Here is an 11,901-nt window from a genome sequence, read left to right on the forward strand (position 1 = left end):
TTTGGGTAAAACTTGTTTTTTGCCCATACCTAAAAGAATTTTGGACCCTAGGGTTCTTTTCTGAAGTTTTAGCAAGCTGTAAGGAAGAAGTTTCCTTTTAAGAAGATGGGTCTGGCTGGGTGTAGTGGCACATGCCTGCAGTCCTAGGTATGTGGGAGGTGGAGGGAAGAAGATTGCTTGAGCCTGGGAGTTCAAGGCTGCAGTGAACTATGATTGTGCCACTGCACTCCAGCCTGGGCAACAGACTGTGACCCTGTCTCTAAAGGAAGAAGAAGAAAAGAAGAGGCAAGAAGAAGAACAAGAAGGAAGAAAGAAGAAGAAGAAGAAGAGGAGGAGGAGGAGGAGGAAGAAGAAGAACAACAGCAGTCTAATGAGGAACCCTAGACCACACCTCACGGGATAGCTTGCTTCTCATTTGAGAGAGCAGGACAACCAGAGTTCCCACTCTCTTTATTGAAAGTTGGAGGTAGGTAGTATGACTTTCAGGTCATGGATGTGTGTTTCCACTTTGCCACACGGCTAGTGTTATCACATAGCTAGTGTTGGATCACTAGCTATGTGATAACAACAAAAGCAATACAAATAATAAAAACAATACTGGTAATTTCTTGTGCTATTGTTATATGGTAGACATTTTACTCATATTTTTATACTTTGTTCTTGCAAAAAGACTTAGGAGATAGGGAAATTATTATGTCTAGTTTCTATATAGGAAACGTGAGTCAGAGAGATTAGTGTGCCAAGATTACCTGGTGAGTAATGGGCAGAAGGCTAACTATGGAGCCTTTGTTTTTAACTACTATGTTATACTTCTATTGGGACTCAGAAATTGATACTTCAAAGTATGGCACTTTGGCATGCTGAGCACTTTAAATAAAGGATTAAAAATAAAAATATCCTGGAGGGGTGCATCATTCCTGGAGGTACTGCAATACCAAGTCAGTGTGTGGAGTGGATGGAGCAAGCTCCTATTCTATCTCCCTGCTTCAAAAATCCATTTAATATATTGCCCTTGGATAGAGGACATATCAAATATTAAACTGATAAGAACAGATAGTACCCTTGATCTTAGCCAAAAGGTCGAGAAGCAATAAATTAAAGGATGTCAGAAGGCCTCAGAAGCAATCTCAGAACCAAGGTCTCTTAGATTTTCTGCCTTGCTGTCTCTTACCCTTCATTCTGTCTTGAAGCAAGTCATAGAAACCAGAATTCCTCTTCCCCAAGGTGGGTCATAGAAACTAGAACTTCTCTTTTCCAAAGCCAGCCATAAAAACTAGAATAACTACTGTAAGCTTTCTTTACTGTTCTGGCTAGGAGCTGGCCATAAAGAAATTCTCTGGCTTATCCTTGTGCAATATTAGGTCAGAAGACTGTTGTTATTCCAGAGGGGTCCTGCCTCATCCATACCTAGGGGGAAGAAATGCTACAACAGAGAGGGCAAGAAGAATCTGCATAGGCCTCGCTGGGCTTCCCCATGCAGTCTATTAGCATTGGGTCATACTCTTTTAGTCTAATCATATTTCTACATGGCTGTCCATTTTTCATCCAGTCAAAGCATAAAAATGGACAGCTCGCCGGGCACGGTGGCTCAGGCCTGTAATTCAAGCACTTTGGGAGGCAAAGGTGGGTGGATCGCCTGAGGTCAAGAGTTTGAGACCAGCCTGGCCAACATGGTGAAACCCCATCTCTACTAAAAATACAAAAATTAGCCGGACATGGTGGCAGCCACATGTAATCTCGGCTACTCAGGAGGCTGAGGCAGGAGAATTCTTGAACCTGGGAGACGGAGGTTGCAGTGAGCTGAGATTACGCCACTGCACTCCAGCCTGGGCAACAAGAGCGAAACTCTGTCTCAAAACAAAACCAAAACCAAAAACAAAACAAAAACAAACCGGACAACTTTCCCTATGTCTTTGGATGTTCGTTCTGAAGGCTCCTGTGTCACATAAAACTTTGATTAAATAAATTTGTTATGCTTTTCTCCTGTTAACCTGTCTTTGTTATAGGAGTGTCAGCCGTGACTCTTATGATGGGGAAGGAAAAACATCACATCTTTCTGTCCCTACACTTTTCTCCCAGCACTCAATTGCCTGGTCTTTCTTTTTACAAAACGAAGACTCATGATTGTTCTGACACCCTGCTTCTGTTTGAGAGGATCAAATGAGATTGTGAAGGGGAAAATGTCTTGAAGACTATAAAGTAGCAGAAAAATATAAGCAATTATTAAGATGGACATGCTGGAAGAAAGAGAGCCAGAGAGAAGGCGCCCTGGAGTGAGAATTAGACTTTGACCTTCAACAAAAGGGCTGCCCTGCATGTGCTGACAGCCCAAGCTGGGAACCCGGGTCCTTCTTCCACCGCTGTCAGAATGGCAGGATCAGGGGACAGGCGCCAGGCCTGGGCATCCAGGCGTGAGTGGCAAGGCACTCTTCACTAGAGTCTCTGGGCAGATTCACTCAGAGCTTGACATTTTGAATGTAAAACACTTGTCAGGTTGCCAAGTGCCAGCCAGTCAGGGAATGGAGTCAGCCAGGAGAATAATCTTTCTGTGGCTTTCTCAGGGATGCTTGCTCTCTGACTGTGGCCTACAGGGTCTCTTTTGGAGAGAAATGGCTTCTACCAAACTCAGGGTATACCTGGAAACTGGAAACTCTCCACTATCTGGTTGGTGTTTCTCTCTCTCTCTCTCTCTATGTATGTATGTGTGTGTGTGTGTGTGTGTGTGTGTGTGTGTATATATATATTTTTTTTTTTTTTTTAAGAGACAGGGTCTTGCTCTGTCACCCAGGCTGCAGGACAGTGGCATGACCCTAGCTCACTGCAGCCTTGAGCTCATGCGCTCAAGCAATCCTCCTGCCTCGGCCTCCCAAAGTGTTGGAGTGACAGGCACATACCACTGCACCCAGCCTCTCAATTTTTAAAAACCTTGTCTCTATTTTATAAATGTGATGCTTTCTATAATTTGTATTAAAAGACATAGTTATATATGTTTTCATTGACTATAAAATGTTGTGATTTATCTGAATAAGTATTGTCCAATGATATTCCTTATCTTTCCCTCCCCCACCCCAATTCTAGAAAAATCTCTCGGAGTAGGACCAGGGGACAAGGAATGCTTGTTCTCTTGGGAGTCATTAATATAAATACTATGGTTATAGAAGTGTCTTACTTGATGCAGTTGGACAAGAGAGTTCTGTGAAAAAATAAAATAGGGGACTGTTCTATAAACTTGTTATTATTATTATTATTTTTTTATTTTTAGTAGAGACAAGGTCTCACTGTGTTGCCCAGACTGGTCTTGAACTCCTGAGCTCAAGTAGTTTGCCTGCCTCCATCTCCCAAAATGTTGGGATTACAGGTGTGATCCACTGCCTCTGGCCTATAAACTTGTTATTGATGGAGTTTTCCTTTAGGAGCCAAGCCACAGAGGCTAACATAAGTTAGTGATTTTCAATTATGCTTGTACAGCCACTGACTACTACCTAGACTATGAATTCACATCATGGTTGCTTAAAGGTTCACAATTCAATTGTAAAGTGGCTATAAATGCCTCCCATCTTGGATTACATTCCCTTTTGCCTCCTGACTTTGCTCCTCCTTCTATCAAGTGCTTTGGGAGGCTGAGGTGAGAGGATCAAGTGATGAAGGTGGCCCACACCTGTAATACCAGCACTCTGGGAGGCTGAGGCAGGCGGATCACTTGAGGCCAGGAGTTCCAGACCAGCCTGGCCAACATGGTGAAACCCCATTCATCTCTACTAAAAATAGAGAAATTAGCTGGATGTGGTGATGCATACCTGTAGTCCCAGCTACTCAGGAGGCTGAGGTATGAGAATCGTTTGAACCTGGGAGGCAGAGGTTGCAGTGAGCTGAGATTGTGCCACTGCACTCCAGCCTGGGAAACAGAGCAAGACTGTTTCAAGAGAAAAAGAAAAAAAAAAACGATGAAGTTTAGTTTATTTATCTACTTCTTGAATCTTGAATCTGGGCTTGGACATATGACCTGCTTTGGTCAAAGGAACATTAATGGGAGTGAAGCCACCCTAAACTTTCCAGTCCCAGCCAAGCTTCCAACTGACAGCATAGATTTGCCAAGCTGACCCAGCCCAGAAGAACTGCCCAGCAGACCCATAGAATCAAGAGACTTTGGCCGGGCGCAGTGGCTCACGCCTGTAATCCCAGTGGTTTGGGAGGCTGAGGCGGGAGATCACTGCAGGTCAGGAGTTAGAGATCAGCCTGGCCAACGTGGTAAAACCCCATCTCTACTAAAAATACAAAAATTAGCTGGTTATGGTGGTGCATGCTTGTAATCCCAGCTACTCGTTAGGCTGAGGCAGGAGAATCTCTTGAGCCTGGGAGGCAGAGGTTGCAGCGAGCTGAGATCCTGCCATTGCACTCTGGCCTGGATGATAAGAGCAAAACTCCACCAAAAAAAAAAAAAAAAAGGAAAAAAAAAGAGAGAGAGAGAGACATAATATGTTTGCTGCTTTAAGCCACTAGGTTTTGTAGTATTTTATTATATAACAAGGCAAACTGATTTAAATTCTAATTTTAAAAAATTTTCAACTCAAATTCTTAGTCTACTAGAAGGGTTGGGAAGCTAAGGCCATTGGGCTGGCTCTCTGTTTTTGTAAATAAAGTTTCACTAAAATGTGGTTAATCTGTCACGTATATTCTTTCACTTCTTTTGAACAATGATTGAGTAGTTGCAAGAGACGTTGTATGGACCTCAAAGACAAAAATTTTTGCTATCTGTCCGTTTAAGAAAAAGTGTGGTTATCCCTACAGAGAATTGTTTGTGCATTTGTAATTGTTGTACAGGAGTTCTTTTTTTTTTGAGACAGAGTCTGAGTTCAAGCAATTCTCTCACTCTGGCCTCCCAAATTGCTAGGATTACAGGTGTAAGCCACTGTGCCCAGCCAAAACTTTGCTTATATTTTTTATTTAAAAGTTTTGTTTTTGTAATCCCAGCACTTTGAGAGGCCTAGGCGGGCGGATCACAAGGTCAGGAGATTGAGACCATCCTGACTAATATGGTGAAACCCTGTCTGTACTAAAAATACAACAAATTAGCCAGGCGTGGTGGTGGGCGCCTGTAGTCCCAGCTACTCGGGAGGCTGAGGCAGGAGAATGGCGTGAACCTGGGAGGCAGAGCATGCAGTAAGCCGAGATCACGCCACTGCACTCCAGCCTGGGCGACAGAGCAAGAGTCTGTCTCAAAAAAGAAAAAAAAAGTTTTGTTTTGACATTTATGTCCTTATTACATCTGAAGTTGATTTTTGGATACAGTGTGAGGCAGGAATCTAATTTCTCCTTTTCCAAATGGATTACATTTTTAAAAGGTGCTTCATTTCTTGAAGTCGTTCCTTTCCCCAGTGATGTGACATGCCACCTCTGTTGTGCATCAACATTATGAAATGCGTGGGTTTGTTTTAAAGCTCTCCATTCCATTTCCTTCCCTTCCATTCCACTCCATTCATCCCATTTGTCAATTTATCTGACCTTGCACCAATATGATTATATTTCTACAGGTTTATAATAATTATAAAGTATTACTATAGGTAATTACTATAGGCTTATAATACTGAATTACTAATTATTATAGGTTTATAATACTTAATAAAGTCATAATTGCTATAGGTTTACTATACTTCCTGATAGTTTGTGTGGCAAGTCCTCTGCCCTGCTCTTCTTTGGAGGATCCTAGTTATTCTTTGTCCTTTCCTCTTCCATATACATTTTGGAATCATCTTATCAACTTCCATGTAAAACCCTGTTGAAGTATTGTATTGAATCTGTAGATAAATTTGGAGACAGTGCATATCTCTACAATTTTGTCTTTCTACCCATGGACATGGTATATTTCTCCTTCTATTTAGATTTTATATCCTAATAAAGTTTTATACTTTCCTCTGTAGTTCTGACATATCTTTAGTTTTTTTTTTCTATGTAGAAAAAAAGTATTTTCTTAACTATTGTAAATGGATTTTTAAAAAATTATATTTTATAATTGCTTCTGGTATATGGAAATACAACATAAAAATATTGATTTTATTGATAAGTTTATCTTATATTTCCCTACCTAGCCCTGGAGTCCACCATTCTCCAAAGAGCCTTGATAGAATGTAGGCTCCTCAAAAAATGAAAAGTAGAACTTCCATATGATCCAGCAATTCCACCTCTGGATGTACATCCAAAAGAAAGGAAATCAGTATATCAAGGAGATATTTGCACTCCCATGTTTATTGCAGCACTATTGACAATAGCCAAACTGTGGAATCAACCAAAGTGGCCATCAGTGAATAAATGGATAAAGAGAATGTGGTATATGTACATAATGGAATATTATTCAGCCATAAAAAGAATTAAATCCTGTTATTTGCAGCAACGTAGATGAAACGGAAGAGCATTATGTTGAGTGAAATAAGCCAAGCACAGAGAGATTGCATGTTCTGATTCATATGCAGGAGCTAACAAAGTGGATCCCATGAAGATAGAGAGTAGACTGGTGGTTACTAGAGGCTGAGAAGGGGAGGTGGGGTGGGGAGGGAAGAAAGGGAAAAAAGAATATAAATGAATTTATTACCACTTAACTGCACACTTAAAGATGGTAAAAATGGTAAATTATTATTATTTTTGAGACGGAGTCTCGCTCTGTTGCTCAGGCTGGAGTGCAGTGGCGTGATCTTGGCTCACTGCAAGCTCTGCCTCCTGGGTTCACACCATTCTTCTGCCTCAGCCTCCTAAGTAGCTGGGACTACAGGCGCCTGCCACCACGCCTGGCTAATTTTTTGTATTTTCAGTAGAGACGGGTTTTCACCGTGTTAGCCAGGATGGTCTCAATCTCCTGACCTCGTGATCCGCCCACCTTGGCCTGCCAAGTGCTGGGATTACAGGCATGAGCCACCGCACCCAGCCAAAATGGTAAATTGTATATGTATGTTTTACCTCAATAAAAAAATTAAAAATGTGAAAAAAAATACTATAACCAGGCTTCTTGCTGAACTTTAATTCTCATAATTTGTCTATTCTATTGAGTTTTCTTTTTAAACAATCATTTAATATACAATTTAGTATGGATTTATTTTTTCTTCCAATTCCTAAAACTCCAATTTCTTTCTTATATCTATATCTATATTGGCTCAGACCTTCAGAATGTGAATAGTAGTGGTATTAGTGGGATCTTGTCCCATTCCTGATTTTAAAAGGAATGATTTTAGCATTTCCCCATTTAGAATAATATTTGCTCTAGATTAATTATAGATACTTCTGTTCTTCTTGGTATGTTCTCATCATTCTTTGAGCCCTTCCTTTCTTTCTGGAACAAAAAATGTTTCAAGTTTATCTTATATTTCCCTACCTAGCCCTGGAATCTGCCATTTCTCCAAAGAGCCTTGATTTTCTTAAGTGGAGAATGGTATGTAGGAACCAAGATCTGGGCACTAGGAGTACTCACTGATACTGGTATGTCATGCTCCTTCCTAGGCTATCTTAGTGGATTGAGTGGACACCTACATACATATATATTTATTTCTCTTTATATTAAAAACCATGAGTCCACACCAATATCTCCAATTCCAATCCAACATCAGATTTATTTTTGTCCTCCTCTTTTCCATATTTGTAACTTCCTCCAGTGAGAAACCTGGTTCCCATTATCTTAGATGTGTTCAATTATTTGCCCAATTCTCCCTCTATGTAATCAAAGTCTTGTAGCGTAGGTCAGAAGCACATGAGGAGGAGAGGAAGGAGAAGGAACAGGGAAAGGAAACAGGAAGGAGGGAAGAGAAGTGTGTGTTTTTTTTAAAATCTTTATTTTACAGAACCGTCTTCCCTCCCATACAAATATGGGAGAAAAAATGATGCAGGGCATGGGACGGGAGAAGTGCCCCAGAAACAGGCCAATTTAATCTCTGTAGCCTAGGGTGGAGCTGAGTGGCTGGTGACCAGTTGGCTCTTCCGCTTGTCTCCTACGTGGCTCCTGACAGCGTTTTAAACCTTAATCTCCCTCATTGTTAAAGAAAACCAGAGCTGGACAGTAGTTCAAGTGGTAAAAACAGATTTTGTTCAGTATTATTGCAATAGGGAAAAAGAGCCTTCAGGATAGAATTGGGTTGAATTCCAAATACAGCAGGGGCAAGTGGGAATTTATAGCCAATGATCAGGGTAGGCGGGTCAGTGGATGGAAAATTACTAAGAGAAAACATCAGTGATAAGGGAGATTCTGACTGTACTGACCTAACCAGGCTTCTTGCTGCAGATAGACCAGGGTGATCAGACAGCAGGGGGATGGTGGAGGATGAGAAAACAGGTTAGATGGCAGGGGTGATTAGACATGCAGGATGGGGGAATTCTATCTAAACCAACTCAGCAGGATTCTTGCTAAAACTGGGCAATGTAGAGATGGACACGGTAGTCCAAAAGTCAGGCCTAGGTAAAAAAGAGTTCAGGGGAGCCTGAGTAAAGTTTCGTTGAGAGGATCTTTATCATGAGTTTGGAGGCAATACTTTTGAAGGCCAGGGAGGTGCCAGGCATGCATTTCCATTGAACTCTGAGAGACTGCTGTGGGAGTGTGCACACCTCCACCTTCCACTGCACAAAGCCCTCCTGGCCTGGCACACCATGCGTGCACAGCAGCACCATTTCTTGCTCAGCTCGCCCTGGCAGCTGTTTGTGTTGAGCACCTTGCCAAATTCCCACGTCATCTCATTGGGCTCCATGGAGCCTGAGATCTTCATACTACATATAAAGTGTAGCAAGTATAACTCGGCCTCTTTAGGTTTGAACATCTCCACTCAGTTTTTTAGGTTCCTTTTGGCAAACCTGAAACAAAGATGCCTCTGTATAAACTTGAAGGAAAACTTGCTGTTTGTGGAGAGAGCTCCAGGCTGCGTGGGGGACTGGCAGGCACATTGGCTATGCCCCTGGCTTCTGCCCTATCTCCAGAGCCTGTTGAGGATCCGCCTTGCTCCTCTGAATATTCTTAGTGCAGCAATTTTTAAGGACTGAGTTGTCTCCCCCATGTCCCCAACATTCATATGTCACAGCCCTGATCCCCAGCGTGACTGTATTTGCAGATAAGGCCTTTAAAGAGGTGATTTAAAATTAAGGCCTTTAAAGTTTAACTTAAAGTTAAGGCCTTTAAAGATTTGTTTTTGAGATGGAGTCTCGCTCTGTTGCCCAGGCTGGAGTGCAGTGGCATGATCTTGGCTCACTCTGCCTCCCAGGTTCAAGTGATCCTCCTGCCTCAGCCCCCCTAGTAGTTGGAATTACAGGCACGTACCACCATGCCCAGCTAATTTTTGTATTTTTAGTAGAGATGAGGTTTTGTCCTGTTGGCCGGGCTAGTCTTGAACTCTTGGTCTCAGGTGATCCACCTGCCTTGGCCTCCCAAAGTGCTGGGATTACAGGCATCAGCCACCGTGCCCAGCCAGGCCTTTAAAGTTTAAATGAGGGCGTAAGGATGGGGTCCCAATCAAACAGGACTGGCTTCCTTATGAAAACAGCAAGAGACACCAGGGATGCATGGGCACAGAGAAAAGACCATGTGAGGACACAGTGAGAAGACTCTGCAAGACAAGGAGGGTGGCCTCAGAAGAACCTAACCCTGTTGGCACCTTGATCTTGGACTTCCAGCCTCCAGAACAATGAGAAAATAATTGTTGTTTAATCTTCCAGTTTGTGGTATTATGGCAGCCCTTGCACACTAATACAGCAATTAAAGGTGAGAATGGTAGGCTCCCTGAAACTCATGCTTGGGGCTGGCAGAGACCCTGTGCTATACCTTGGGGGATGGGAAAGTGTGCTGCTGTTGGTCAGATCAGCCAAAGGCTGGGGATGCAAAGGGATAGTGCAGACCTCCAGCTTGGACCTCTTGTAGCCCAAGAGCAGATCGAAAGGCACCACCTTGTTGTACCTCTGGCCCGTTGCAAGTCTTTTTTTTTTTTTTTTCTCAAGCATCTGAAATCCTTTATTGGAACATAATTGCTTTTTGCCAAATAGAAGACACAGAAAGCAGATGAACAGTGAAAACAGAGCCCAGTGACCAGAGCCAGCCCCTTGGTTGGGGACCCTCCCCTACTACCTGGTGGACCAGCCTGGCGACCTCTGCCCCTCCCCGGACCCCGGGCCTTTGGCATAATGCTGATGAGGGGCTGCAGGCAGTGAAGCCCCTTGACTCAAAGCAGAGATTTGAATGGGCACTGGAAAGTGGGACAGTGGAGATGCTAGGGAGGGCTGGGCGGGCCTCCCGGCCGGGCCAAGCAGCGCAACTGGAGGAAGCCAGGAGCGGGCGAGATGGCATCTATCTGTTTTCTGAAAAGGGACGCATAGGGGCCTGCAAGCAGGTGGTGGTGGCAGCTGGGGCAGGTCACACGCCGACATCCTTCTCATCGCCCGTCTTGGGAACAGCTTCCAGCAGCGGGTCCCCAGGACCCACCTCCTCTCCCACTTTGGCCTCACTGGCCTTAGAGTTGGGGATCCAGGGGCCGGAGTCAAAGCAGCACTGCATGTGGTACTTGGCGTCGGTGGGGTACGTCTTGCTGATGGCGTCTTGCAGCATCTGCACATCTTTCACATCGAAGCACTTCTGGAGTTCCCCAGGGAGGGACTCGTAGACCTCAACGGGGTCCAGGCCGCCAGAGCCGAGCTGCTTCTCGCGCTCCTCCTCCTCATACTCCTTCATGGCCTTCTGATGGGCAGCTTGGCACGGCCCTGCACATGATCTTTGAAGGCTTCCAGCTCGTCGTTGAAGCCCTCCACGTACTGGCGATCGGCTGTCCTAATCTCAGTGAAGAACTGCCGGAAGCAGGCCCGGGGGTCCACCTTCAGGCTCTTGGCCAGCTCCAGGATAAACTGCATGATGATTGTCTGGGGGACCACCGGCTCCATGAGTGCACATTTCTCCTCCACCTCTAGATTAAAGCACCAGATGACCAAGTAATTGGCTGTCTCCTCGCACACCAGGTGGACGTTGTCTGACAGGTACTCTTGGCCATCATCCCAGTGGCAAGCATGCCAAAGTGCTTGGTCTGTTTCTCGTAGTTTTCCACGAAGGTCTTGTGTTTCTGCTCCCTTACCTCCTCTGAGTCCTCCTCCGCCTTCTTGGGCTTGGTGTTGACCATGCTCTTGCTGAAGCCATCTTTGCTGAGCATGTCCACGTTCCAGGGCATACTCTTCTCCTTCTTGTGCATCTCCTCCAGCTTCTCCTCCCAGCTCCGACCCTCCTTGCACAGCTGCTGCGCCTGGGCCTGCAGCCGCTCCAGCTCTGCCTTGCCACCCTCCTTCAGTTTCCTCTGGCACTCCTGCTCCTTCAGTTTCCTCTGGCACTCGGCCACCTTCACCTCCTTCAGTTTCCTCTGGCACTTGGCCACCTTGTGCTTAAAGTCGTGGCAGCCCCTGTCCAGTTCCTCTTCTACTTCTGGAACTGTTGCATGCACTCCCCCGGGGCCTGGTGCCACCCGCGGAAGAGGCTGGCCGTGTCGGTGTTGGGGTGTGTCTCGTCTTCATCAACAGACACCTCTATGTGGTCCCACATGCTGTAGTCCACCATCTTGCCTTGGCAGCCCAGCCCGCTCTGGCTCGGGTCACCGCGGCAGCAGCGCTGGAGACTCCCAAGGCAAGTCTGAAATCTCTTCAGGTATGGAAACTACGACACCATCAACTCTGTCCTTGTGGTTGTAAAATGGCTCCACGTAGGGTTTAGTTCATCTTTATGAGGGATATGGAATACATTTATCCATGGAGCATTCATTATTTGCTCCAAAGTGTCTCTCTTGCTGGAATTGAGAATGAGAAATTTCTTTTATTTATTTATTTATTATACTTTAGGTTTTAGGGTACATGTGCACAATGTGCAGGTTTGTTACATATGTATCCATGTGCCATGTTGGTTTGCTGCAC

At 44.5% G+C, this 11,901-nt stretch overlaps 1 non-coding gene and 1 pseudogene across 1 annotated transcript; both read right to left on the reverse strand.

The window, feature by feature from the left end:
- Positions 1 to 901: 901 nt before the first annotated feature.
- On the reverse strand, positions 902 to 1,092 carry LOC116472131 (U2 spliceosomal RNA). Its single transcript, XR_004249032.1, has one exon. It is a non-coding gene; the product is annotated as a U2 spliceosomal RNA (small nuclear RNA).
- Positions 1,093 to 10,369: 9,277 nt separating this feature from the next.
- LOC116470487 (hsp90 co-chaperone Cdc37-like) lies at positions 10,370 to 11,551 on the reverse strand (annotated as a pseudogene).
- Between the last annotated feature and the right edge of the window lie 350 nt (positions 11,552 to 11,901).

This window comes from Hylobates moloch, unplaced genomic scaffold (genome assembly GCF_009828535.3).
Source record: "Hylobates moloch isolate HMO894 unplaced genomic scaffold, HMol_V3 SCAFFOLD_6, whole genome shotgun sequence".
NCBI classification, from domain to species: domain Eukaryota; kingdom Metazoa; phylum Chordata; class Mammalia; order Primates; family Hylobatidae; genus Hylobates; species Hylobates moloch.